The sequence below is a fragment of the Lissotriton vulgaris genome, chromosome 4_1 (genome assembly GCF_964263255.1).
Source record: "Lissotriton vulgaris chromosome 4_1, aLisVul1.2, whole genome shotgun sequence".
NCBI lineage: Eukaryota > Metazoa > Chordata > Amphibia > Caudata > Salamandridae > Lissotriton > Lissotriton vulgaris.
Window position 1 is genome coordinate 124,535,287 of NC_141691.1, and position 25,941 is coordinate 124,561,227.

General features: G+C 48.0%; 1 protein-coding gene across 1 annotated transcript in view; it reads right to left on the minus strand.

Annotated features, from left to right (window-relative positions):
• Positions 1-14,447, minus strand: part of C4_1H8orf48 (chromosome 4_1 C8orf48 homolog) — a 251,073-nt gene extending 236,626 nt beyond the window's left edge. Inside the window, exon 1 of the mRNA XM_086918374.1 lies at positions 14,316-14,447. The gene's annotated coding sequence lies outside the window, so the exon portion shown is untranslated. The remainder of the gene's footprint in view (positions 1-14,315) is intronic.
• Positions 14,448-25,941: the final 11,494 nt, after the last annotated feature.

Below are 25,941 nucleotides of genomic sequence, written 5' to 3' on the forward strand. Positions count from 1 at the left end.
GGAAGAATCTTTAATAATAGACAGCATATACTTGTTGGGCCCATTCTCCTAAGACTAAATGCTAACAGTCCATTGTCTTCAACAGGATCTACTCAATAGTGTCCCCTTCCTATCCCCCCCTCCCTTCACACTCTCGGTCAGAGCGCCTTGTGATTTTATCCGTGGCTGCAGAAGCAAGGAGTAGATAGAGGGTGGTAGCATTCTGCTCCTGCATAAGTATTCACAGGCCCTGACCAGGACGGATAGCCAATATTGTTAGGCACCAACTGTAGGAGAGTAGGGTCTGCTTCCTATGGTCGCCCCCACTTTTTGCTGTAATTGTCCGGTTTTTCGACTTTAGTGTGGCTGTGGGCCTGCTAATCATACCCATAGCCCAGCTGTTCTCTCTCTAAAATGATACCATGTGATTTAGGTACATACCAGATTGGGTATTGGGTCACCTTTGTGAGCCCCTGTATAGTGTGATCAGTAAACAAGAAAAGAGTGTCAAATGGTTATACCAGACCACAGTCAGGAGCAGCTAAGAAAGGGGTGACTGATTTGTAAGGAAACTACCACTCAATTAATTGTGGACTCTTTTCCAAACACAAATCATTTTAATAACTGGTCCTTAGTGATCAAATAATAAAATTATTTCTGATACACTACTGACTTTTTAAACCCTCACCACTCATTAGTTTACTTTACTTTGCACAACACGTCTGAATCTCACTATCCTGCTCCGCAATAGATCTGGCGTTGTAGCACGCCAAAGAGGCACTCGGTCTCTTTGGTGGGGCCAGATGATGAAACATGTCATCACCAGTGAGGGCTTTCCTTAACATCCTGAGTGAGGCCGTCAACCCCTTTCTTAGCTGCTCCTGACTGTGGTCTGGTATAACCATTTGAGACTCTTTTCTTGTTTACTGATTACAACAGGGGAATAAGAGTGATGCTTAACTCTCCCTACCTCTCCTCCTGTTGAAGCAGCCCCTGGATAGTGTACCATAAGTACCCAGGGCATAGGTGCATCCAAGGCCTACCAGGGGCTGCAGCATGTATTATGCCACCCCTGGCTGGCCCTCCAAACTGACAACACAGGCTGATCACTTAGCTTGGGTAAGGTGGTGTAATCACCCCTTACTTAGATATAGTATACCTATATCTACCTTATATATAGACACATATGTGCACCTATAAGTCACTCCTATAGTAGACCTTGACAATCCTGGAGGCAGAGTGCTTTGTTTTATGTGAGAGGGTGCCCTAGCATTACCTGAGCCCCTCTGCAGCTTTCGGAGCCATCTCCTTATAGCTGTTTTATTATATAGCTATACCATATACTCTTAAGTGCATTATAATCTTCGCGGTTAATGCTAACTTTGGTTTGGCTTTATCAAAACATGTTGTGTAAGGTGTCAAACACTTTGGAATACTACCCCCCCACTCCCCCGCCCCATGTTGGCGGCGGGGGTAGCATTCCACCCTTCTAGAGGGAAAAAGACATGTATGTTACTGCTTTACCCGGTTAAAGTTAAACAGAGCCAATAGGTTTCCTGTCCAAAGAGGTGCCAGCACCTCCCCAGACAGGCAGATGTGTATTGGGACAGGGAGGGCTGCATCAGCAGATGCTTTTTGAGACACTGCCTGGGGCACACAAGGTGCTCCATGCATAGCCTGGTTCAAACCAGTTGCTGGGGCACTCCAGCCCCAGCTCTGGCGCGAAACTGGACAAAGGAAAAGGGGTGTAACCACCCCTCTTCCCAGGTCCACCCATAGGAGGGACCTAGGCAGGTAATCCAGCCCCTTAGCTTAGTATAAGTATAGGAGCTGTGTCCCCAGGACTTTAGATTATCCTGGAAAGAAACTTTGAAACCGAACTCTTGGACCTTCGAGATTCTATTCTGACTAGAAGACGGAAGACATCTCCCTTGTGGTCAAGGAGTGACCACCCTGTGCAAACAGGCACCCCCAGTAACTTGCCGATCTGCTTTGTCGACTTCCCGCCGGAACCCGAAGAGTCAGCGACACAGGAACTGGACTCTCAGACTTCTCTAACTCCGACCCACATCCACAGCAAAGCGGAGACCTGTGGCGGACATGAGAGATGTGGGACCGGACACCCTGCATTTTGCTAACTGCGCGACTACCAAGGTACACTCGCAGTTGTGCATTGTGGTACGAGAAGCCCCAGACCCGAGCAACATTTGCACCGAAGCTCAGCCCTCCACACTCCACGAGTGCCGAGTGGGGCCCGCTCTTGCATTTCAGCTCGACGCGTCTTCCTGGTTCCTTGCCTGTTGGCTAGTGAGCCCCCTGAAGACTTTTCTTTTGAACTAAACTGCTTTCCTGGTTGCTCCAGGCTTGCTCCAGCTTCCCTTCAAAGGAGAAGCGCCACAGACCTTGCTGGTCTGCAACAGAGCCAATCTCGACATCCTGCGTGGGTTGCGGTTGCAAAGGCTTGTTGGGTCCAATCCGGATACCGACACCGCAGTCAACTAGATCCTTTGTGGGACAGCTCGAATCCAGCGCCTGGTCATTGTGGCTGAAGAGACAAGCTCACCTTCTTCACCTTCAAGCACGCGACCGCCTGGTTCCTTCCTGGGACCCAGACTCTGTCCCCTCTGCTTTCAGGTTCTTCACATCGTCGGTCCAACCTTGGATCCACCCGGACACTTTTCCTCTGGTCCCCTGCAGCACTTCTTTTCAGATCTCCATAGAAAACGACAACGAAACCAGACACCAAAAGGCACCTATGCACCCGGATTTCCTGGGTGAGGTAACACGAGTACTCCGGTGCTCCCGTGGGTCTTGACTCTCGCAGTGTCAGTCTAAAGCAGTGGCGGATCCTCCATGGGGGCGTTTGGGCGCCGCCCCACTGCTTTCTCGCCATGCGAGAAGGCAGAAGCAAATAGTAGAATACTACCATTTGTTTCTGCCTTCTCGCACGGCGAGAAAGCAGATTAAGTTCCTGGTTGAGAGAGTGGGCATTACCCGAGGGCAGGGGGGAGTGGCTTTCCCACTGTTGTTAATACTGTCTGTTAGGGCAGCCTGAGAGGCTGTCAAAACAGACAGTGTTAACTGTATTAATAACAGCGGGCAAGCCGCTCTCCCCTGCCCTCGAGTAACCCCTCCCACTCTCCCTGTTCTCTGTATGCTGCAGCATACAGAGAAATTACGTGGTGTTGGGGCAGCCGGCCGAACCAATCACAGCGCTGTGCTGTGGTGGAGGGGAGGGAGGCTGCCTGCAGCCTTCCTGCCTGAGCGTGACGACGACGAGCACCATGGGAATCAATTCAGAACAGGACGGCGGGAGTCGGGGAGTCGGCAGTTGAACTTGAAGGCAGGTACTGCAGACAGAAAATGCACATTCAGGTAGAAGCGCTCATCTTTCTGCATACTATGTGGCAAGTGCTTCTGCTGTTTTCAATGAAAATGCATTTCATGGTGTCTTTCATCTGTTTGTTTTCTAATCGGTGTTTACAACTGCTGACCGTTTAAGTGCTCTTAAATGTATGGAAGCGGTCTGTGGTAATGGCAGGGTGAAATGAGAACGCCTGAGATTACAGGGTTGCTTGAGAACAGTGTTTATTTATTTATTCATATTATTATATTTTTATTAAGAGTTGCTTTTCGTTGTTTGGAGTATTGCGCAAGTGAGTAAAAATCTGTATATTGAAGTGATGGGGGAGGGGTTCGAGCCAAATCGGCGCCGCGAGGGTTCAGTCCAATATTCTCAAACTGCTGCCTGCATTTGGGAAGAGGACAGATAAATGTGATCTGGAAGATTTCACTCATTGGGTCATGTGGCTTTTAGTTTTTGTGGCCTCTCGTTTAACTGTCATGATGTACTGTGGGTAATTAACAGCCCTGAGGCACGATCCAGAACACACATGATGGTCTTTATCAGGCATTTTTATGTGCGGTCATGACACAATTAGCGCAGATCTAGGATTATCATTCAATACGGTCATAGTGTTAGTTCTTAAATAATATATGGAAAAAGTACCCATTCAGTATTTTAAAAGCGTAGTGCAAGTCACGCATGAGTTCTGGCGCGTAACACTGCAGCGAGTTGCAATATCCTTTTTACATACAGTAGGAGGTATTTTATTCTAATAATACATGGTCAAACCCGCAAGTTCATCCTCCCCAACTCGGATTAAATTCTTGGTCTGTTGCTCCTGAACAAAGACATTTTCTGTTGCAGTTAATGTGTAAAAAGGTGAAACCTGTGCTGTGAAAATAAGCACTGTACAATTTCTTGAAAGCATGCATTCTTAAGCAGTGTCATGTAAATCAGCATCAGGCCGCAGTAGTGTTTTAGAAATGTGTGTAAATATGCCCTTAAAGCATAAAAAAAGTTTAGGACAATTGTGAAGTTTAGGACAATTGTGAAGTTAAGCGTTTGAGCTCTGGCTTAGTATCTAAAAACCTTCCCTTGCCTTAGTGCAGTACGGCAAAAAATTGTACGCCCCACTGCTTTCAAATGTCACCAGCTGCTACTGGTCTAAAGGGGTTCGATCGTAGTCCATCCGGAAGTGTCCTTAAACAGTAACTTTGTAACTTCTTTGTTTCCCATTATAAGTCAATGATAACTTGCGACTGTGTTTAGACACTGCACATGTCTCCCGTGGGCCTCCTACTTCTAACCCTTGGTTGTTTAGTGTAGTCCCAGCGATTCTACAGGACCTAGGCCTGCTGTCTAACTCTCACGTGGTTCTTATACCACTTCTTTAGTATATGGTTTGTGAGGCCCCTAGGGCATAACTGTATTTGTGCAACTTATCGTATGCTAATTGAGTAACTTGTGATGTTCTATTACCTCTGACCTCATAAAGAGTGCAGAGGGTTGGGTTTAGAATAAATACATATATATTTTATATATACCTTGTGTGGTGTCCTTTCATTTGGTATTCAAGGGAGACTGCTGGTCCATGCTACCACTAGGATAGCTTTCTATAAGGTTGACTTTACAACCACCATCAATAAGGGTCGATTAGACAAGTGCAAGGTGCCCACTAGAATAGGGAACTTCATTTGCCAGGCTAACTTCTCACAGCAACCAAAAAAGATTGATTCACATAGTCATCAGGTTGGTATCCTACCCACCAGCAAGAACTGTGAACCGGCTCTTACAATTCAACATGGAGTTTTAGCCTAAAATGGGCAATCCAGATGGCCATGATTATCTGTCCAGACACAGGCAGGGAAAATGAGTGATTGTGAAAAAGCAGACGTGAGTGGTAGTAGCCAAGTCCATGATCATGGACATCAACAAAATAATGTCTGTCACAAGATGTGAATATGGCCTACCATGAGAAAGTGAACAAAATGCCTAGACACAGCATCCTGAAAGAAAAGATTCACAAGAGAGGACTGTGTTAAAGACCTACTGCTAAGGAATAAGCATAATACTTTGACGCTCTCTGCTTAGCTCGCTGGCTGCCAGGGTTCATAAAGGACATGAAGGTATTTTTCAAACCACAGTGCTCAGGCCAAACAGTGCTCTTTGCAAGGCTCGAACAGTGGATGGAGGAAATTGTATTACCTTAATACTTCCTTTGTCAAGCAGCCTTGCTCACAGCTAGGGCAGCAGTCAAAGTCAACATCCAGAAACACAAAGCCACGGTAGCTGCAGATTGACCACTTTTGCAACCTACCAAATGAAAAGCACCTGTTCAAGATACTTGATAAACACTTGCGGTACTCAAATGTGGAATCGAAAAAATGTGGACTAAGCAAGCAAATCCTAATACAAAGTGAATGGTACTACCAGCCATTTCATGAAAATTGTTACTGCTAACGATATGCAAAACACTCAAACTGAGATCTACCTTTTCAATCGGTAATAAAGATGCACACGCTATTGCTCATGGAATGCTCGCCTGTTGACCAGCCATTTGGAAGGATGCTGAAAAATATCTTCAAGACACCTGGGCTTTACCAAGAGTGGGCAATTACATCACAGAGCACATAAAAGAACAGAGAAAAGCAAGAAGCAGCATGCTGGTGAATCAGACCACCAGAAAACTGACCCATTTTGATACGAACTCTCGCTGCAGGTGAAATTATCTGCTACTATTCAGAACCGGAACTACCAAGAACTCCCCACTAAAGCACCCTCTTAATAGACTCCAACAGTAACAAGCACCCAACTCGTAATGCATTATATATAAAAAATGTAAAGGCCCATCCAAGTGATTAAGGAGAACACTGAAGAGGAGTTTGACTGGTTAACTCTAGGGCCTCAAAATAATGGATCATTTGTCTAAGAGGGAACATCGAGCACCCAAGAAATGCCACCTTTCCCATCCTTATGGGTGGAGGGCCTCCCTTCGCCACCATCAGAGGACAAGCCATCAATTGATCCCAGCTAGAGCATGCCCACAAGCAGTCAACTTCGCAAGCAGGCAAAAGGATTCCAATATCCCCTAGAAAGCCTTGCCTCAGTGCCAGATTTTAATAATTTGTGTCATGAGCTTAGATGGTGCACAACACTGCTATTTCAGCTCGAATTTGGGAAGGAAATGTATGATGAAGCACACAGACTCACAGGCAGCGAGTTATCCCCTGACCGTTCTTCCTGCCATCAGAAGCCCCACCCACCTCAGGACCTACATTATGCCGGCTGCAGCACGTGCGTGCGGCAGACGCGCTCTGCTGGTGCACCACAGGCATGCTCTTATTCACCTCACCTATCCACGTCTGGAAAGCACCCAGCACCTCAACCCCTTTCCCGCCCACCCCCCCTCACCCACCCCCCGAAGACACACCATCCCAAGCTCTATGTCTTCGACTCCTGATGCTGTGATAAACACTGTCAAGCTCCACGGAAGCACCTTTCACCTGCACCCACTGCCACCTGAACAAAAACACCAACTCGCGTGAGCCCTTCTCAACAGACGCTCACTATGCAAGTATCCCCTAGAATTTTGAGACCTCATCGCCACCCTCACAACAGACATCGTGTTCCTCACAAGACCTGGCTAAACCCCATATCCGCCCCAGACATTGCCAAAGCGATCGTCGAGAGATATAAAATCACTCACCAAGACTACACCAACAAGCTGGAATGTAGAACAGCCATCATCCACAAAGATAGAACCAAGTCCTGTGCACACGTATTTGGTTGATGGTTTTAGTGTGAAAACGAAAATTGCAGAAATTATGAAGGTTGACGTCAAGAGTATCTTAATGGGGATTTTTTATATCTCAATCCAGATCAATATAGAAAGAAAAACCAGCCGACACGTGTTCCGTCACAACGTGGTACAATTGTGACTCTTCAGGGCTGGGAAGGACACAAAGCATAAAATAAGACAAAAGAAGCCACATTGTGGCACATAAAACAAAAACAAATATGAATATTTGTGGAAAAAGGAAACGCCTCCGATTACATGGAAACCCTATGCTGTGGAAAGTACAAGAGAAAGTACCTACATACTCCATAAGAGACCAGAGGAGATAGGCCCCATAAAGGTAAAGGTAAAATAATAATCCTAGCAAGCATCACAATGGCAATGTATATTAGAACAGTGTTTAATCACATTAGCTAGCTTGAAACAAGCATTTCAGTGTCAATGTATATTCTTTAAATTCTGTGATACATATTCATCAAATTGAAAACAAATACAGGCCAGTGAACCGGGCTGACTTTTAGTTACAGCTGTTATTTCCGCTGCTCCTGGACAATTTTCTATTTTTTCTATCTATTTTGACTTTCAGACTCTTCCATTTCTCGCCTACTACGCTGATCAGAGGTGTGTCCTTTTTCCACAAACATTCATATTTTTTTTTGTTTTATGCGCCACAATGTGGCTTCTTTTGTTTTATTTTATGTCCTTCCCAGCCCTGAAGAGTCACAATTGTACCACGTTGTGAGGAAAAACGTGTCGGCTATTTTTTCATTCTGGATTGAGATATAAAAAATCCCCATTAAGATACTCTTGATGTCAACCTTCATAATTTCTGCAATTTTGGTTTTCACACAAAAACCATCAACCTTATACGTGTACTCCCATGGAACATCTCAACTTCAAGCTCCACAAAGACAAGACAACCACCAGAGGTACCCTTGCATACCCAACCTCAGACAACAGAAAGTAGCGTGCAATGTATTTAAAAAGCAGGACATTTATTTTTAAGTTTTACATGTCTTGGTAGTTAAAAACTCTTAAAATCATTTGTCACTACTGCAAGGCCCATCTCTCCTGTTGGATAACTTAGGAGTTGCCTTATTACATTTCATAAGTGTCATTTCCAAATGGGAAGAGATAAATGATTCATGTTTGGGGTCTCTGGAATCTTAATTAAAAATCCTAACTGATGGTCAAGTCAGATTTTGAATACCAATTCTGAAAATGCTACTTTTAGAAAATTATTAAACAACAGGGGGTGGTGAAGGACAGAGTTTTCTGAATTAAGCAGAATACTCTCACCCAGTCAAGAGATCAGGGCTTAATCCAACACCGTTTTTTAGCTCACTGCACCATCCCAGCTCAGAACCTGGCTATATGCAAATTAGTCTGTCCCTGGCCCAGTGCATCATGGGAACAGGGCAAACCAAACTACCAAGCCAATTCTTTCACTGGGAAGGAAACAAGCTACCGGGGACCGGTTTCTGGCATTTCAGCCGTCCTCGGCCCGGCTTGCTTGAATGTGGCTTCTTTTGTTTTATGTTATGCTTTATGTCCTTCCCAGCCCTGAAGAGTCACAATTGTACCACGTTGTGAAGAAACACGTGTCGGCTGGTTTTTCATTCTGGATTGAGATATAAAAAATCCCCATTAAGATACTCTTGACGTCGACCTTCATAATTTCTGCAATTTTGGTTTTCACACAAAAACCATCAACCTTATACGTGTGCATAGGACTTGGTTCTATATTTACAGTGTGAGTCTTTACCTACACACTCGCAGGGGTTGTTTTGTTTGGGTTTGCTCCCCCTTACCGGTCAGCACCGTGCTCATTCGTCCGCATCCTAGACTCTGTTCCATACTTGCTAGAGCGCCATTTCTTCCTGTCCTTATTCATAACCCTCCACCAATTCAATATCATCCACAAAGAGACCATGCAGTGCACCACCACCACCAACACCAACACTCCCATGGAACATCTCAACTTCAAGCTCCACAAAGACAAGACAACCACCAGAGGTACCCTTGCATACCCAACCGCAGACAACAGAAAGTAGCGTGCAATGTATTTAAAAAGCAGGACATTTATTTTTAAGTTTTACATGTATTGGTAGTTAAAAACTCTTAAAATCATTTGTTACTACTGCAAGGCCCATCTCTCCTGTTGGATAACTTAGGAGTTGCCTTATTACATTTCATAAGTGTCATTTCCAAATGGGAAGAGATAAATGATTCATGTCAGGGGTCTCTGGAATCTTAATTAAAAATCCTAACTGATGGTCAAGTCAGATTTTGAATTACAATTCTGAAAATGCTACTTTTAGAAAGTTGGCATTTTCTTGCTTTAGCCATTTGGTCCCTGGAGTCTGTGTCTGGTCACATCACTGAGTGTAGCTGGCAGTTGGGCTAAGAGTATTCGTCTAGACAGCCACACACAATGGGAGCTTACGTGTGACTGGTAGGGACATCACTGGTTAGATGGGAGGGAGGAGGTGGGCCATGTCTCACTTATACTCAAATAGGCTGCATCCTGTCTTCACATTAAGTGCCTAAAGACCGTGCATTGTCACTTCAGCCAGCTAGGAGCCCGGGCAGAGGAGGTAGGGAACCCCATGCACTTCAAAGACACTATTTAGAAGCTTCTCCGAACTTCCAGAACCAGCACAATATGGTATAAAAAAGGGGACCTCAGACACCAACTCTACTGGACCAGTGGATACTCTGCCAGGAAGAAGGGCTGCTGTGCTGCTGAAGAATGTCACTCCGCTGGCCTGCTGTTCTGAATAAACTGCTACCCTGCTGTGTAGACCTGCTGCCTGCTTGCATGGGCAAGAAGAACTGGAGTTGCATCTCTTGAATCCATAACCCAAATTGACTCCAAAGCTATCTGAAGTCTCAGGCTTCCAACACCCTTCCACCTGCACCTGGACTCTGCCTTGTGGGAATCTATCCTGCCAAGTGGTGCCACCACAATCCTGGAACTTTGGAAGGGAGCCTAAGGTGTTTGCCAGTGGAACCAACGCATCTTCTCTGCCCAGCGGCACATGCCCGAGCAGAACCAACACTTTGCTGCTGTGTGGACTGACGAGACCAAGAAGAAGGGGACCCTACTCACTAAGGAACCAGGGTAGGTAAAGTGTTTCCAGAAACAATCGTTCCTGTGGAATTATACTATATATTCTGATATTAACAATATGCGTAATAGCAATGTAGAATCAGAAGGCAAAGAAACCACCAATACCAATGATTAAGTATATCACAAATAGATTTTAGAATATAGAACTAAGGAACTAATATATACAAAATCAGAAAATGAAACAATGCAAAACAATTGTGAGCAGTGTCCCAAGTGAAAACAGGAACCAAAAATAGTGGTGGTAAATTATGACAGTATTTTTACAAGGTTTCCTCATTTAAAAAGTTGACCATTGGCACGCCTTGTCCCCTAGCCTGGAGGGCTGGGAATACTCGCCGAAATTTAGCCCGCTGGAGGCAAACGTTTTTATAGGGGACCTTAAAGACCGCAAAATCTCCCAGATGTATTAATCCCTGGTTACCCATTGCTCCCCCACGCTAGAGAAACTCTGGGGGGGGGGGACTGGGAGGGAGATGTAGGTCCGCTGGAGGAGGATGACTGGACCGAGGCCCTAGCTGCTCCGTGGGGGGCAGCCACTGCAGTACGACTTTGCCTCGTCCAGTTCAAGTTTCTACACAGGGTATATTTAACACGAGTGCGCCTGTGGAAGGAAGGGCTGATAGCCTCTCCTAGGTGTCTTCAATGCAGCCAGGAGGAAGGTACATTTATTCACACAGTCTGGCATTGTCTTTCCCTAGACCGTTTCTGGAGGGGGGTATTTACCTGTCTTTCAGAGGTCTTGGGGTGGGAATTCCCCACCGCTGCTGGCTCTGCTTCATGTTATGGAGGGGATTGGAGACAATATTTACAAGCGGCACCTAATGCAATTGGGCTTTACTCTAGTGAAAAGGAACATAGCCAAGACATGGAAGGCGCCGAGGGCCCCCTCAGTGGCTGCATGGAAGAATGGCCTGGATTTTTGTACAGGGCTGGAGCAACCCATCTTTGTTGCTAGGGGTGCCCGCAAAAACTACAAGATTTGGAAACGATGGGCAGATTATCGGGGTCTGCTGTAGAAACCGGCTTCAGCAACAGAGACCCACCCTTTGGGATAATTCCTATTTACATGTTAGGAGTGCGGAAGTGCTGTGTGTGGGGGTGCCCGGAGGGGTAGACCCCTGCTTATTCACAAGCTTTGGTCAGGATTATGAGGACTTAGTGCGATGGGGGAGGTGGGGGTGGGGGGAGAAGAGGGGGTGGTACAATCTTTATATGGTTATTTACGCCATTTTTTTATATCCAATTGTAAACTGTCAAAGTCCTTATTCTGTTATGGTACGATTGTGCAGTTATCTCTGGAGTACAGAGCCCTGCAACATATGTTCAACTTGACAAATAAAATGTCATTAACTCCTTGTGTGCTCAGGACGGCCCCTGGCCGTCCTACGTCACACCGGATGTGTGCTCAGGACGGCCGGGGGCCATCCGAACGCCGCCGATTCCTGAGAGCAGCGCAAATTCCCCGCCTAGGCGGAAGAATTAATTCGTGGGCTGAGTTCGGACGGCCCCCGGCCTTCCTGAGCACACGCCCAGCGTGACGTAGGACGGCCAGGGGCCGTCCTGAGCACGCAAGGGTTTACTCCCCCTAATTAAAACTCCACACCGCAGCGTAATTAGCACCACAAGAAAGGCGTTAAAAAAAAAGTCAACCATAAATGTATACAAGTTGAGCAGCAGCTATATACAGTGATATGCGCTTGTTAATGGTTCGCTTTTGCTTTGTGTCGACGAAGTTTCAACCCTCTGTGCAGTGTGGGGTCTCATCAGGACCTAGGGTTGTAGGGACATCTGATAGTGAGGCCTTGCAGCCGCGTGAGTAGCGTGTGCCACATGTGAGTGAAAGAATAGAAAAGAAATACTCACAATGGGACCCAACCGGGTACCCAATAGTGAGATGAAGGGAGAGGCTGCTCGTCAAGGATAGCACAGCATTGCGATGAGAAGATGGCACACTATAGCGTTGGTGGGCTACTATTGTGAAGGGGCCCTCTGATGGCAATATGAACAGGCCTGCGAGGCTCTTGTGTCACCAGATGAGGCGAGGGATATGTACTTCTTTACTTGATTGCCCTATTGGCATTAAATAGCCAAAGAGCCGCCATTGGTGTTGCTGATAATTTTACTAAAAAGGTCCTTATAAGGTCAGAGTTCCTCATGGGCTTGGGATGATGCACCGGCGAACAGCAACGGCGTGTGAGTCAGCTTTGCCCGGGTTCGATAGCTGCGTGGACTGAGCCAGTCTCAAAAATCCACATCGCCTCTGAGGCTCTCGGTACTGGCGCATCGCCCTGACAGCATGGAGCATCCACAGCCCACGTCCTTACGTCTCTCATTGATGGAAGCCTCGACATCAACGGAATCCACATTGCAGCCTCCCAGCTGCTCGGAAACAGTGCATCGGCTGGCTGTGCACCGCATCTCCAAAGCCCGACTGCGCTTTGCAAGCCCCTCAACGGGATCCTCGACGACAATGCAACAGGACCTCATACTACAACCTTGCCACATCTCAAAACAGATGCATTGCTTTAGCTGCTTCTTCAACGCAGAGCCTCGGAGCACTTCTGAACTAGGATTTAAGGTACTTTGTTCAGCAGGCCTAACTGAGTCCGCCTGAACTTGTGACTTTGTCCTGGTACAGTGCAACCAGATAGCCACAGTTGGAGCTTTGTGTTATTTTTACTGAAATCTTTAAAAATTCATAACTTCGGTCCTAATTGGATTTTCGTTGTGTTGGTCTTGTTTTCATTCCTGACCTTTTTATTGCTCTTTTTGTGACGGGTTTTCACTGTTTTCCTGATTTAAGTGTTACATAAATATGTTACACATTGCCCCTGAGTTAAGCCGGATAGTTCTATGCCAAGCCACAAAGGGGGCGAGTAACGTTAAATTTGGGGTTCGTTTGTGCCTGACAAGGACTGTGGTTGTTGCTGGACCAGGGCTCACATGTAAGTCAACCAACAAACCAATTTCTTACAGCAGCCCAGAGAAATTTGCCGGCTCGGGACCAGGGTACTGCAGAATGGTCTATCCCCGACCCTGAGAGTTTGGTCCATAATTACAACAGGATCTTTCTGAGACAGACACCTTGTCACAGCAGAACATTTTTCAATTTCAATCCCCGTCTAGACTTGTAGAGTTAAAGCCTAGCAACTCGGGTCTAAACTTTGTATTCCTCAGAACTGAGGAAAAAAAACACTTTAACATTATCACATCAGCCAAGCTTCCGCAGGTCGTCTTCTGCAGGTGACCAACCACCAGGGCTTTAAGTGGGCCGGGTCTCACTGGGTCTGAGCACCAGCAGTTTTTTTAAGGGGGCCTCAAAACGGGTCTCTATCGGGCTCTGTTTTGTGCCCTGGCACAATCGGTCCGTTTTTTTCCCAGACTGCAGTGACAACAGGCACATCGATGTGCACTTGGTGAGCTTTGTAGGGGAAGGGAAATCCTTCAAAGAGAGTTATTTTCTCTCTGAATTTTTCCCTTCTCTTTTTGAATCTCAGGAGCAGCAACATTGTCGTGGTGTCACCACCAGGGCCTTAAGTGGAAGTGTTTTCAATATTATATACAAGCCATAGTTGCTGTTTATTTATCTTATGCAACTACCAACCATTGACAAAGCCAATAGTCCTGACTTGTATTTATGATGTGACTTGTATCATATATTTGGACGCAATGACAGGAGCAGCAAAATACAAGTCGGGCGGCACACTGCTAAACACAGATTTTTAGTTTAAAGGTGTTTAAGCCACGCCCTTAATTACATTGACCACGCCCCTTTGAGAGACCCCTCTGTTTTTTCATCCCACCTAAAGCCCTGTCAATCAAACATGCGACTGCTTTGCCCTGGATCACAGGATGATGATGAGCCGACGCCGAGAGTGGAAGCTAGTTCCACGCTTCCAAAGACGCCACATCCTCTCCCCATAATCTCCTGCTAGCCGACAGCCCGTACACAGCACATGATCGGTCCCAGGCCCAAAGCTGGCACAACCGGGCCCCAGTGAAGAAGATCTAAAGTAAGAGGGCGCTACGGAAAGTGTGTTTTGGTCAATCGCGTCTCTCACCTGTTCGGCAGTCATAGCAGCACCAGCTGAAGCTTCCGTTTCCCCGGTAACCAAGACAACCGCGACGCACTCCCTATTATTGACTTCCCACTACGCAGATCACGGCTCCGGTTCCGAAAGACCCGCCGTCCAACTGACGTACAGCCAATGAATAGCGTCGAGTCCCCTGCGTAAACAGAAAAGAAGGACAAGGCACGGGTTGAGAGTAAGAAACGCAACGCCCATTGGGCGTAAAGGGCTTTAGCCCGCCCCCTTCGTGTGCGCTCGCACGAGTCGCCGCGGTTGAAAGGACAGGCCCGCTTCATCAGCTGCTGTATTCCGGGCTGCGTCTGAGTTGGGGCTTCATGAGCAGCCTCGTACTAAGTATGTCACCGGTTTCCTTGGGCTGCAGTGCATAAAAGAATTATTGGAACTATAAACCTGAGTACCACGGACCGGCCAGAGATTTCGCTAGAAAAGAACAAAATATTCTACAACTATTTCGTTGGCCTTTCACCTTCCTGTAAATAAATATAACGCACACACCTGTGATGAAAAATAAATGCAACTTAAATGAACTGGTGGTGAAAGCTCCATTGGTTAATTTGCTCACTGCAGATACCTATGTGTGTAACCAGACAGTCGCACAATTCAATCCTATTGGTTGCGCCAGGAAATAGTCATGTATTTATAGTTTTACGAGGTAAGCGGGTGTAGTGACCGGCTGGGCACTTTTCTAGTGTTTCTAATTGTGTGCTTGTACCAGCCACTCCCGAGGGCTAGCTTACACCATCACCCCACACCCATCCTTAACCCCTTAACTGCTCCGCAAGGTTACGCGCCAGTGCGGAACGTTCTATTGAGCGGGAGGGGTCGCGACGGCCAACGGACGTGCGCAGCACTACAAAGGTAGTGCACGCGACGGCCGTTGGCCGCCAGAAGCAGCCATGAGGTTAACAGGTGTCACAGAACATGTGACCCTGTCAATAAAAGGGTCCTGGGCCAGTTCCAGATACTTTAATGCTGTGTCTGTGTGATCATATGTGCGGGGGAGGGAGGGAGGGGGGGGGGTCTGAGGCCCCAATCCTTTACATTGGCAATGAGTGGGTGGACCTGCGTGTGCCGTTGTCTTGATGGAGGAAAAGGGGGGAGAGTAGCCTGTGTTGAGGGCACCTCCTGCCAGTAGTCATATTTATTTATTTATTTATTTATGCATTTTTATATAGCGCGGACTTTACCCGAAGGCGTCAGAGCGCTTCACATTAGGAACAGAAATGAAACATAATGAGAAACATTACAGAAGAGCAGATTACTAAAACATACGTTACTTACATAAGGTAATAGTGACAATTGTGAGCAAACAAAAAACATGAGGTAGTAAAAATTGTGAGCAACCAAAAATACATGAGGTAGTAAAGGTAATAATGACAATTGTGAGCAAACAAAATACTTGAGGTAGTAAAAATTGTGAGCAACCAAAAATACATGAGGTAGTAAAGGTAATAGTGACAATTGTGAGCAAACAAAATACTTGAGGTAGTAAAAATTGTGAACAACCAAAAATACATGAGGTAGTCAAAAGTGCACAAGAGGAAAAGTGACAAGTGGGCAGTTATAAGAGAAAACAGAGTATAATTTGAGGTATAATACTGCAATAAGTGCTAGGCACAAGAACAGGCGTTACGTAGGCAAGGTGGCACTTGTGCAAGTATCAAAGGTAAAAACATGTGAGCAACATAAGCAGCGCCTGGTTCCCCACAGGGTGTGAGGTGAGCCCACAGGGTGAAAAATATTTGCAGAGCTGTGGTGATCCCATGGCAAAACAAGGGGTGAAGTGGCAGGTCCGGCACGCAGACCCTGAAGAAGGTGCTGAGCTTGAGCCTACCCTGCATCCAAAGTGCCTGCTGAGTCTTCAGGCTTAAGGTGATCCCCAGTGATGGTAGCATGATGCTGTGAGGAAGGCGAGAGGGGGCAACGCAGCTAAGTAGAGCCGGTGCCTGTGGAAGCATGTGGAACCCAGGATCTTGAAAGTGTCCAAAGCCCAGTGTACATTCATGCTGTGACGCCCATTAGCAATCCTGCCAGCAAACATCAGCTTGTTGAGGTGAGGCTATAAGTGCTGGGAATATGGCGGTGAGGTGAGGGCAAAAGCAGAGGCATTGGAGGAAAGCAGTACACTCCAAGCCCCCGTGAGACATCCAGGCATGTAGTGCCCCGGGGATAGTGTAGTGTTGCGCTCTAGTCGTTACGCTGTGACGTAACGTCGCAGAGCGTGACCGCCATGTTGGCAGTGAGCGCGGAGCCCACGAACAGTGCGGACGTGGCTCCTGACGCTCTTTCTATGCGTTAATTAAATTAAGTAATTACCAGCTACCTTGCCTTAGCCTCTCATTTGGGGGTAACCACCACACTACAAATTGGCGACAAGGTCAGAAACGGGACCGTAAGCGACCGAGACCGGTATTTCTCGCCCGAAACCCACCACCGTACACGGCCACGAGGCAGCAACAGGCCACAAGGCAGGCACAGCGTAGAAGAGAGAGCAAGGCAGAGGAGGGTGGCCGCAACCACCATCACGGCTCCACCACACAGAGTTGTCTATCCCATGAACAGGGGGGGCAGAACACAAAGCAGACTGTGGGTGGATAGACGTACCCAACAGCAAGCGAGGTAGAGACGACCAACCACCAGGACTACGCGCCAAGCACAGACTCCACGTGCACACCCGGACATCAGGGGGCAGCATCCACTGTGAGTAAGGTGGCCCAGAACGGGGTAGAAGGACGGGGCGGCAAGACACCCGTCTGCTCACGGCAGCACTAGGCACCACGCTCCAGGCAGCCAGCCTTCCCACTGGGGCCCTGGCGGAGCAATCACAGCACAGCACGGGGGGGGCGAATCTGCGTCCCAACAGAGCCCCACACGCCAACACAGACCTAGTGTGCCAGGAAGTCCCAGAGGGGAGGAAGAACTACCCGAAAGACGAGCAGAGATGTGCGCCCAAGGGAGGTATGTCATTACAACGCATGTTTTTACAACGCATGCCATTACAACGCAACTTTTACAACGCAAGTCGTTACAACGACTTGCGTTGGGGGCGCTGGATAGTGAATAGTTTCATTTACCATTCCAACTACAGTCCCAGTGGATAGTAGGGAAGGTGTTGGATAGTAATTAAGCTATTCCCTATCCTAGAGCGCCCTCCAGCGCAATTCGTTGTAATGACTTGTGTTGTAAAAGTTGCGTCGTAATGGTAGTGCGTTGTAAAAGTTGCGTTGTAAAGGATGTTTCCGGCGCCCAAGCCTCCTCGCTCACAACACCGGTCCCCTTCCTACCCAGTCCATGGGATCCCTCAATGAAGTGGGAAGATTGGAGAGACTATTTCATGAACTATCTAGAGGCGATAGAAGATGAGAATGGTGAAGCATTTCCCAGCAAGAGAAGGAAGAGGATATTGCTCCATAACCTAGGCCCGGAAGGCATCGGAGTTTTCCAAAATCTAGTTCCTACACCATGACAGGCAGATGACGACAACGTGTTCCAACATGCGATCAATGACCTGAATAACCACTATAGACCAGCGGTGTGCACGTCCATAGATAGGTACAACTTCCAATAGAGAAAACATGCAGCGGGGGAGTCTATAGACGAATATGTAGCAGCAATAAAGAAACTGGCAGTCCCGTGTAAGTTCGGCGTCTTGCACGATGAGTTCATTAAAGACCAAATCGTCATGCACACCACGAACTCGGCAATCCAAGACTAGCTGTGGGTCAATGGAGATGCATCCCTGAAGGAAGTCATAGCCATGGTGAAGAAAGCGGAACTATCCAAAAGGTGCGCTGAGGCAGCTAAGAAGCAAACCACCACAAGGCCCATGGTCAACAAGGTTACCGAAGCAAACCCACCAGACAGGAGCAAGGGAGAGGCAGGGGACACGAAGACACAGACTAGATAGGTGCCCAGACCATCGTCAGCAAAAAAAAACACCAGTGACGGCAAGAATATGTGCTACAGGTGCGGCAGCCATTCCCATGCGGCCCATGACAAACGTTGCCCGGCTTTCCGTGCCAAATGCATGTTCTGTGGAATCATGGGGCACTATGAGAAAGTGTGTCACCGCAAGCAGAGGAGACCGGCAGTCAAGTATGTCGCACAAGAGCCTGACACTGAAGGAGATGGTGAGGAAGAGGAAGAGAAAGTGTTATGCATAAAAGAACACATACTGGGCATCGACTGCACCTGCTCCAAGAAACCATAGTGTGACCTGGCCATTGGAGGAGTACAAATAAAGATGGTGGCAGACTCAGGATCCCCGTATACCATAATGCAACACCTAGGACCTCACCTGGAACCTCCAGACATTTGATCAGTCACGTTTACAGGGGAGCCCATCCCCATGGTGGGGTATTGAGTCTTGAAATTTGAGTTTAAGGATCGTAGTGCAGAATGCAAGCTATACGTGGCTGAAAAAGGGCCTTCAGTCCTAGGATGGGTCGACCAAGGCGATTTAGGCATACAGCTGGATCCGGGAGGCACCACACAGGTTCTGATGACCAGCCCAGAGCGACAGCCAGATGTCACCAGTATGAAGGAGGACTTTCCCACAGTGTTCAGAGACAAAGTTGGAAAATTGAGAAAATTCACGCACAAGATCGAGCTCAGAGCAAACGCCAAGCCCGTGTGCCACAAAGTGAGAAACATCCCGTTAGCATCCAGAGAGACGGTACAATTGGAATTACAGAGGCTGGAGGATAATGGAATCATTGAGCCGATAAATAGTGCAGAGTGGTTGGCACTGCTGGTGGTAGCGAGGAAAGCCAACGGCAAGGTCCAACTGTGCGGGGACCTGAGGGAACTGAACAAGAACATCATAGTCGAAAAGTTCCCTCTACCAAGAATAGACGAAATGCTGGCCAAGACTCAGGGGGTGAAATGGTTTTCCACCATCGACCTCACCTCAGCATACCATCAAATAGCCTTGCACCATACGTGCGGCAAGCTGACTTCTTTCATAACCCCGTTCGGGTGCTACCAATTTTGCAGGATGGCGTTCGGACTAGCATCTGCGGCGGCCGTATTTCAGAAGCTTATGCACAAGCTGTTCAAGAACACTGAAGGGGTACATTACTTTCAAGATGACATCCTGATAATGGGCAAGGACAAGGCAGACCACGATGCAAAGCTGTCCCCTGGGTTGCATGTCTTGGAACGTAATGGACTCACGGCAGAATGGGAAAAGTGTCATTTTGGAATGTCGTCCATCACTTACTTGGGCCATGAGATCAGCGATCATGACATCACACCCAAACAAGCCAACGCCAAAGCCATATGTGATGCGCCACCACCGAAAAGCAAGGGAGAGGTTTGCTCGTTCTTAGGGATGGCCGAGTTTTATAGTAAATTTGTGCTGCACTTCGCCACCGAGACGCACCACCTGCGCCAACTCCGACGAGGCAGAACATCCTTCGTGTGGATGGAGGAGACGCAAGAAGAATTTCAGAGGGTTAAAGCGGACATCGGAACAGCAGTCCCTCTACATGGGTTTGATCAACAAGCAAAGTCCATACTAACTACGGATGCGAGTGAGAGGGGACTGGGAGCAGTCCTAATGCAGGAGACAAAAGAAGGGAAAGTGTCCACCATCAGCTTCCCGTCCAGATCCTTGTCACCCACGGAGCAGAAGTTCAGCGTAGTGGAAAAAGAGATGCTGGCGACAGTCCGGGCCATGGTGAAGTTTCGCCAATTCATCTGGGGCACGAGGTTCAGGCTCAGGACGGTCCACAAGCCACTTGTTAAAGTACTCACGTCTTGCGGACATGCGAACGCAACCTCACGCATAGCAAAGATGACATTAAAATTGTTGGACTACAGGTACGATGTTGAATATATCCCAGGAACAAAAAACAAAGTAGCTGATTATCTCAGCAGGGTGTCAGCCATGGAGGATGCTCCACTCTGTGCTGAGGAAGAGGATGTCAGTGTAGCCTTCATGGAGGATCTCGAAAAAGTGATAAGCGTGCAGGAATGGAAGGAAGCCTATGAGAACGACTCAGACATCATGACGGTTAAGCAGTTCATGCTACAAGGATGGCCGGAAAAGACACATTTGAAGGCAGAGCACTGGAAGTTCTTTGAAGTGGGGGAGGAGTTATCCATTGGAGACCATGGGACCTTCCTGCTAAGAGAAGATACAGTGGTTTCTCCCACGTCCTTGGTGCCAAACCTTCTCACCATCCTACATGAAGGGCACTTAGGCATTGTGAAAACGAAACTACGGGTGAAACAAATGTACTGGTGGCCGGCAATGGATGACCAGATATGAAGGCATGTACGAGAGTGCACTCAATGTCCAAATGCGGACAAGTCGCAAAGCTTGATGCACCCATCCTTGGGAAAGTTCGACAACCCAGCTAACCCGTGGGAGGAGTTATCGATAGACATTCTCGGTCCGGTGCTAGATTCACAAGGAATACCGAAATATGTGGTGGTACTTATGGACAGGTATTCCAATTGGCCGGAGATAGACATACAAGAGGACATGGATACGGAGAATGTGTTGAGATTTCTTACATCCACTTTCTTACGGTAAGGTATTCCACGCTTCATTCTAAGTGACAATGGGCTCTAGTTCACGTCGGAAAAGTGGAACACCTACATGGGAAGGAACGGCATCAAGATCAAGCACCCATCGGTATACCATCCTGCCGGTAATGGCTTAGCCGAAAGGTTTAATAGAGTAATCATGGCCTCTGTGCAATCGGAGCAGGAAAGAACTGGGAAAAGGAATTGAGAAACACATTGTGGGCCTACAGCACAGCTTTCCAAACTTTTTATGTTGGGGACACACTTTTTAGAGGTGCATAATTTTGGGACACAGTAAGGCAGTGTAGCGAGCGAACATAGCGTATCGAGCCCAAACTACCTAAGGGTGATGCTGGGGGGGGGGGGTTCTCACTCACTCTGTCTGTCTCCCTCTCTCTCGCCCTCTTTCTGTAACTGTCTCCCTCCCCCTTTCTCTCCCTCTGTCTTTCTCTGTCTGTCTACCTCCCTCTGTCTCTCTCTGTCTGTCTTGCTTCCTCTGTCTCCCTCCCTCTGTCTGTCTCGCTTCCTCTGTCTCCCTCCATCCCTCTGTCTGTTGCCCTCTGTCTCCCTCCCTGTGTCTGTTGCCCTCTGTCTCCCTTCCTCTGTCTCCCACTCTGTCTGTCTCCCTCCCTCCCTCTCTCTCCCTCTGTCTCCCTCCCTCTCTCTCCCTCTGTCTCCCTCCGTCTGTCTGTCTATCTCCCTCCGTCTGTCTGTCTATCTCCCTCTGTCTGTCTCTGTCTGTCTGTCTATCTCTGTCTGTCTGTCTGTCTATCTCTGTCTGTCTGTCTGTCTGTCTGTCTGTGTCTGTCTGTCTGCTGTCTGTGTCTGTCTCTCTCCCTCTGTCTGTCTCTCTCCCTCTGTCGGTCTATCTCTGTCTGTCTCCCTATGTCTGTCTCTCTCCCTCTGTCTCTCTCCCTCTGTCTGTCTCTCTCCCTGTCTGTCTGTCTCTGCCTGTGTCTGTCTCTGCCTGTGTCTGTCTGTCTGTCTCTGTCTGTCTCCCTCTATCTGCATCTCTGTCTGTACCCGTCTCTGCATCTCTGTCTGTCCCCGTCTCTGTCTGCATCTGTCTGTCTGTGTCTCCCTCCCTCTCTCTGTCTCCCTCCCTCTCTAACTCTCTCCCTTTCTCTACCTCTCTCTCCCTCCCTCTGTCTCACTCCCTCTGTCTCCCTCCCTCTCTATCTCCCTCACTATCTCCCCCCTCTCTCTATCTCCCCCCCTCTCTCTATCTCCCTCCCTCTCTATCTCCCCCATATCTCCCTCCCTCTCCATCTCCCTCCATCTCCATCTCCCTCTCTCTATCGATCTCCCTCTCTCTCTCCCTCTCCATCCCTCTCTCCATCTCCCTCTCTCTCTCCATCTCCCTCTCTCTCTCCATCTCCCTCTCTCTCCATCTCCCTCTTTCGCTCCATCTCCCTCTCTCTTTCATCTCCCTCTCTCTTTCATCTCCCTCTCTCTCTCCATCTCTCTCCCTCTCTCTATCTCTCTCCCTCTCTCTCTATCTCCCTCTCTCTCCATCTCCCTCTCTCTCTCCATCTCCCTCTCTCTTTCCATCTCCCTCTCTCTTTCCATCTCCCTCTCTCTTTCCATCTCTCTCCCTCTCTCTCTCTCCCTCTTTCTCTCTCTCCCTCTCCCTCTTTCTCTCTCTCTATCTCCCTCCCTCTCTACCTCCCTCTCCATCTCCCTCTCCCTCTCTCTTTCCATCTCCCTCTCTCTTTCCATCTCCCTCTCTCTTTCCATCTCTCTCCCTCTCTCTCTCTCCCTCTTTCTCTCTCTCCCTCTCCCTCTTTCTCTCTCTCTATCTCCCTCCCTCTCTACCTCCCTCTCCATCTCCCTCTCCCTCTCTCTCTCCATCTCCCTCTCTCCATCTCCCTCTCTCTCTCCCTCTCTCTCTCCATCTCCCTCGCTCTCTCTCTCTCTATCTATCTCCCTCTGTCTCGCTCTCTCCCACTCCCACTCTCTCTCCATCTCCCTCTCGCTCTCCATCTCTCTCTCTCCATCTCCCTCTCTCTCTATATTTTCCTCTCTCTCTCCATCTGCCTCTCTCCATCGATTTCCCTCTCTCTCTCTCTCCATCTCCCTCCCTCTGTCTGTCTCCCTCCCTCTATCTCCCTCTCTCTGTCTCCCTCTCTGTCCCCCTCTGTATCCTTCTCTCTGTATCCTTCCCTCTGTCTCAATCCCTCTGTATCCGTCTCTCTGTCTCCCTCCCTGTCTCGGTCTCCCTCTCTCTATTTTCCCTCTCCCTCACTGTCTCCCCCCCTCTGCCTGTCACCCTCTGGCACCTCACCCCAGCCTCCCGGGCATGCAGGTCTTTTAGGCGTCACTAGAGGGGTGCGGGGGGGGGATTTGGGGGGGCGAGGTGCGGACCACACCGGATGACCCCATCAGTGGGGGGTGACACCAATCTGTGAGCACAGCTCTCAGTGCTGCCTCGCCTCTGCAGACTGCTTTACTTTATATTTATAAAGTAGGAACGGAACAAAAGATCACATTTAAAAAAATACTCTTCCTAGTTTAAATACGAAATGGACCAGTGAGGAACATAGAATTAAATGCGCCGCAGTTATAGAAAGAAGCAATTTTTACATTGAAATTTGACTGAGGAAATTGAGTAAATGCCGAGCCAGCAATGCATTTCTCTTACCAAGGACAGACAGGCAGTTTTTAAATTGGCCCACATTTATTGACAGAGATTGTTTTTTTTATTTTTGCTTTTCAGTAAATTCGTTTTGGGACATGTTTGCATCGATTGACTACTGCGCACTCTCCTTTCAGATGTTTGTACTTTATATTTTAAACATTGAGGGAACAGGTAATTAAAAAAATCTAAGGATCTCTCGTTTTTGAGAAGTTAAAGGCGTCTTTAAAGGACCATTTACTTGTTAATGGGGCTTTGTTGTGAATCTCCCGGCCCCCCTAGAGCAGAGTGTCTCGGAGTCTGTGCTGCTGTGGCTGACTCCGAGACACTCTTTCAAAGGAATGCCTCCTAATTAGCAATTACGTGCTAAGTGCCTCATCCTGCGACACACCCACCACTTGCAGGCGACACACTACTGTGTCGGGACACAGAGTTTGGAAAGCTCTGGCCTACAGGATCACCCCAACCAGCACATGACACAGTCCCTTCAAAATCCTAAGGGGTCGGAACCCTTTCACTAAGGACAATGCCGCATGGAAGGAACGCACCATCACGAGCAAATGGTCCCCTGCGGTAGTCCACCGCAATCTGGAAAGAGCACAAAGAGTATACACAGAACACTTTAGCAAACGGGGGAACGTGAAGGAGATGGCGTTAGAGAGAGGAGAGTGGGTCAGAGTCAAATTGGCCCAATTGAGAAGAAAGGGTGACAGCAAGTTCAGTGCACCCTTGCAAGTAAAGGAGGTTTACAACAGAAGTGTGGAGAAGTGTGGCTCACTGGTTAGAGGTCAAAGAGGAGACCTGTGAGAGTTCTGAGAAGATGACCTGTAAGAGGTCAGAGAAGAAGACCTGTGAGAGGTCAGATAAGAAGACTTGCAAGAAGTCGAAGGAAGAAGACCTATGAGAGGACGTGAAATGAAGAAGGTTACGACGAGAGGTCTGGTCAGTGGACGGGGAGAAGGTTCAGTCCTAGGGGTAAGACATGGCCAGGGAGACCTATGTGAAGTGCATGTCCAAAGAAAGAGTGTATGGCAAGATGGGACCAGACTACTTCGTGAAGAGGGTAGAAGTGGCATGAGGCCACAGGTTTAAATCAGAGAAAGAGTAGAAGAAAGGAAGATGGAAGAGGAGAAGAAACGTTGGCATGAGGCCACAACACTAGAGTCCAAAGAAAAAAGAAGAGAAGGGTGTGTAGTAGACAGCTGGCACAAGAGTGTTGTTAAATTCAAATGCAACTCCAAGAACATCTCAGGAGCTGTGGACATCTAGAGTGAAGCACTGTACCCATTACACACCCAGAGGTCAGTGAGACATCTTTGGCACCATGAGAGGCTGTCCGCCCAGAAATCCTCAGTTAGACCAAGTGAACCTGATGCCTACGGAAGAGAGCAAGCTGGACCATCTGTAACATCCACCTTTGGGGTTGCACATGAGACGGGGTTGTGGTCCTGTTCAGACATACTGAGTGACCTCTGTCATGGGGCGTAAAGAGGATCTGAGCATTTCACACCAGCCCATGGCAATCCAACGATAAAGGCCTCAGAGGTTACCAGTGAGAGAGGAATCCTGACACAAGAGATGGGTCTTCAGCAGCTCCCCCAGAAGGTACAAGGAAGCACGAAGATTTTGGTCCAAGGTTGGCTACCCAAAATGATGCCCTGTCAATGCCAGTGCACCAGAGTCTGGATGGCAGGAGCCGATCTGGAAACAACTAGTCTCGAGGCGGAGCAAGTGACTTGAAGGTGGGATTCGTAGCAATTCCTAAATACGGCATTGGAACAACACGGCATATTCCACACAGTCCCCGGGAAGCCTTATGAAGAGGACCTCAAGGGACGCCCGAAAGATGGGAATCCTGGTATGAGAGGAAAATCCTGGAAAGAGAAGCATGTCTGAAATTGATCCACCATTGGGCAGCGTGAAGTACTGCAGCATCTGAGGAAGATTTGTTAACAGGGACCAAGAGGTTATCCATCTTGGGAGGCCTGCCGTTGATGGTGCCTGGGCGTCTTTTGAAAATGTAGCCTCCACAGACTTTACTATTGCTCCACATGCACCCTCACAGCAAGCAATGTAAATAAACATTGTATATAGACTTCCACGTCTAGGTGTGACATCTTCCACAATGCCCAGCTGAACTGTGACAATTCAAACTGGTGAGCGTGAAATCCAGAATTCATCTACACTGCCATTCGTGCCCAGAGCAGTCTGGACAAAATGGCGGAGGCATACCATGATGCCTGGTGATTCCTGCTGCACTTTTCCACATGTCCTGTCCTGCCAGCAACTTGAAGGAACTCAGTGGAGTTGTTGTTTGTTATTTTGTTCTCTGCCACAGGTTGGACTTGCCCCATTTTTTATAAAGGTTGGAAGGGATGTAGTAACCAGCTGGTCACTGTTCTATTGTTTCTAATTGTGTGCTTGTAC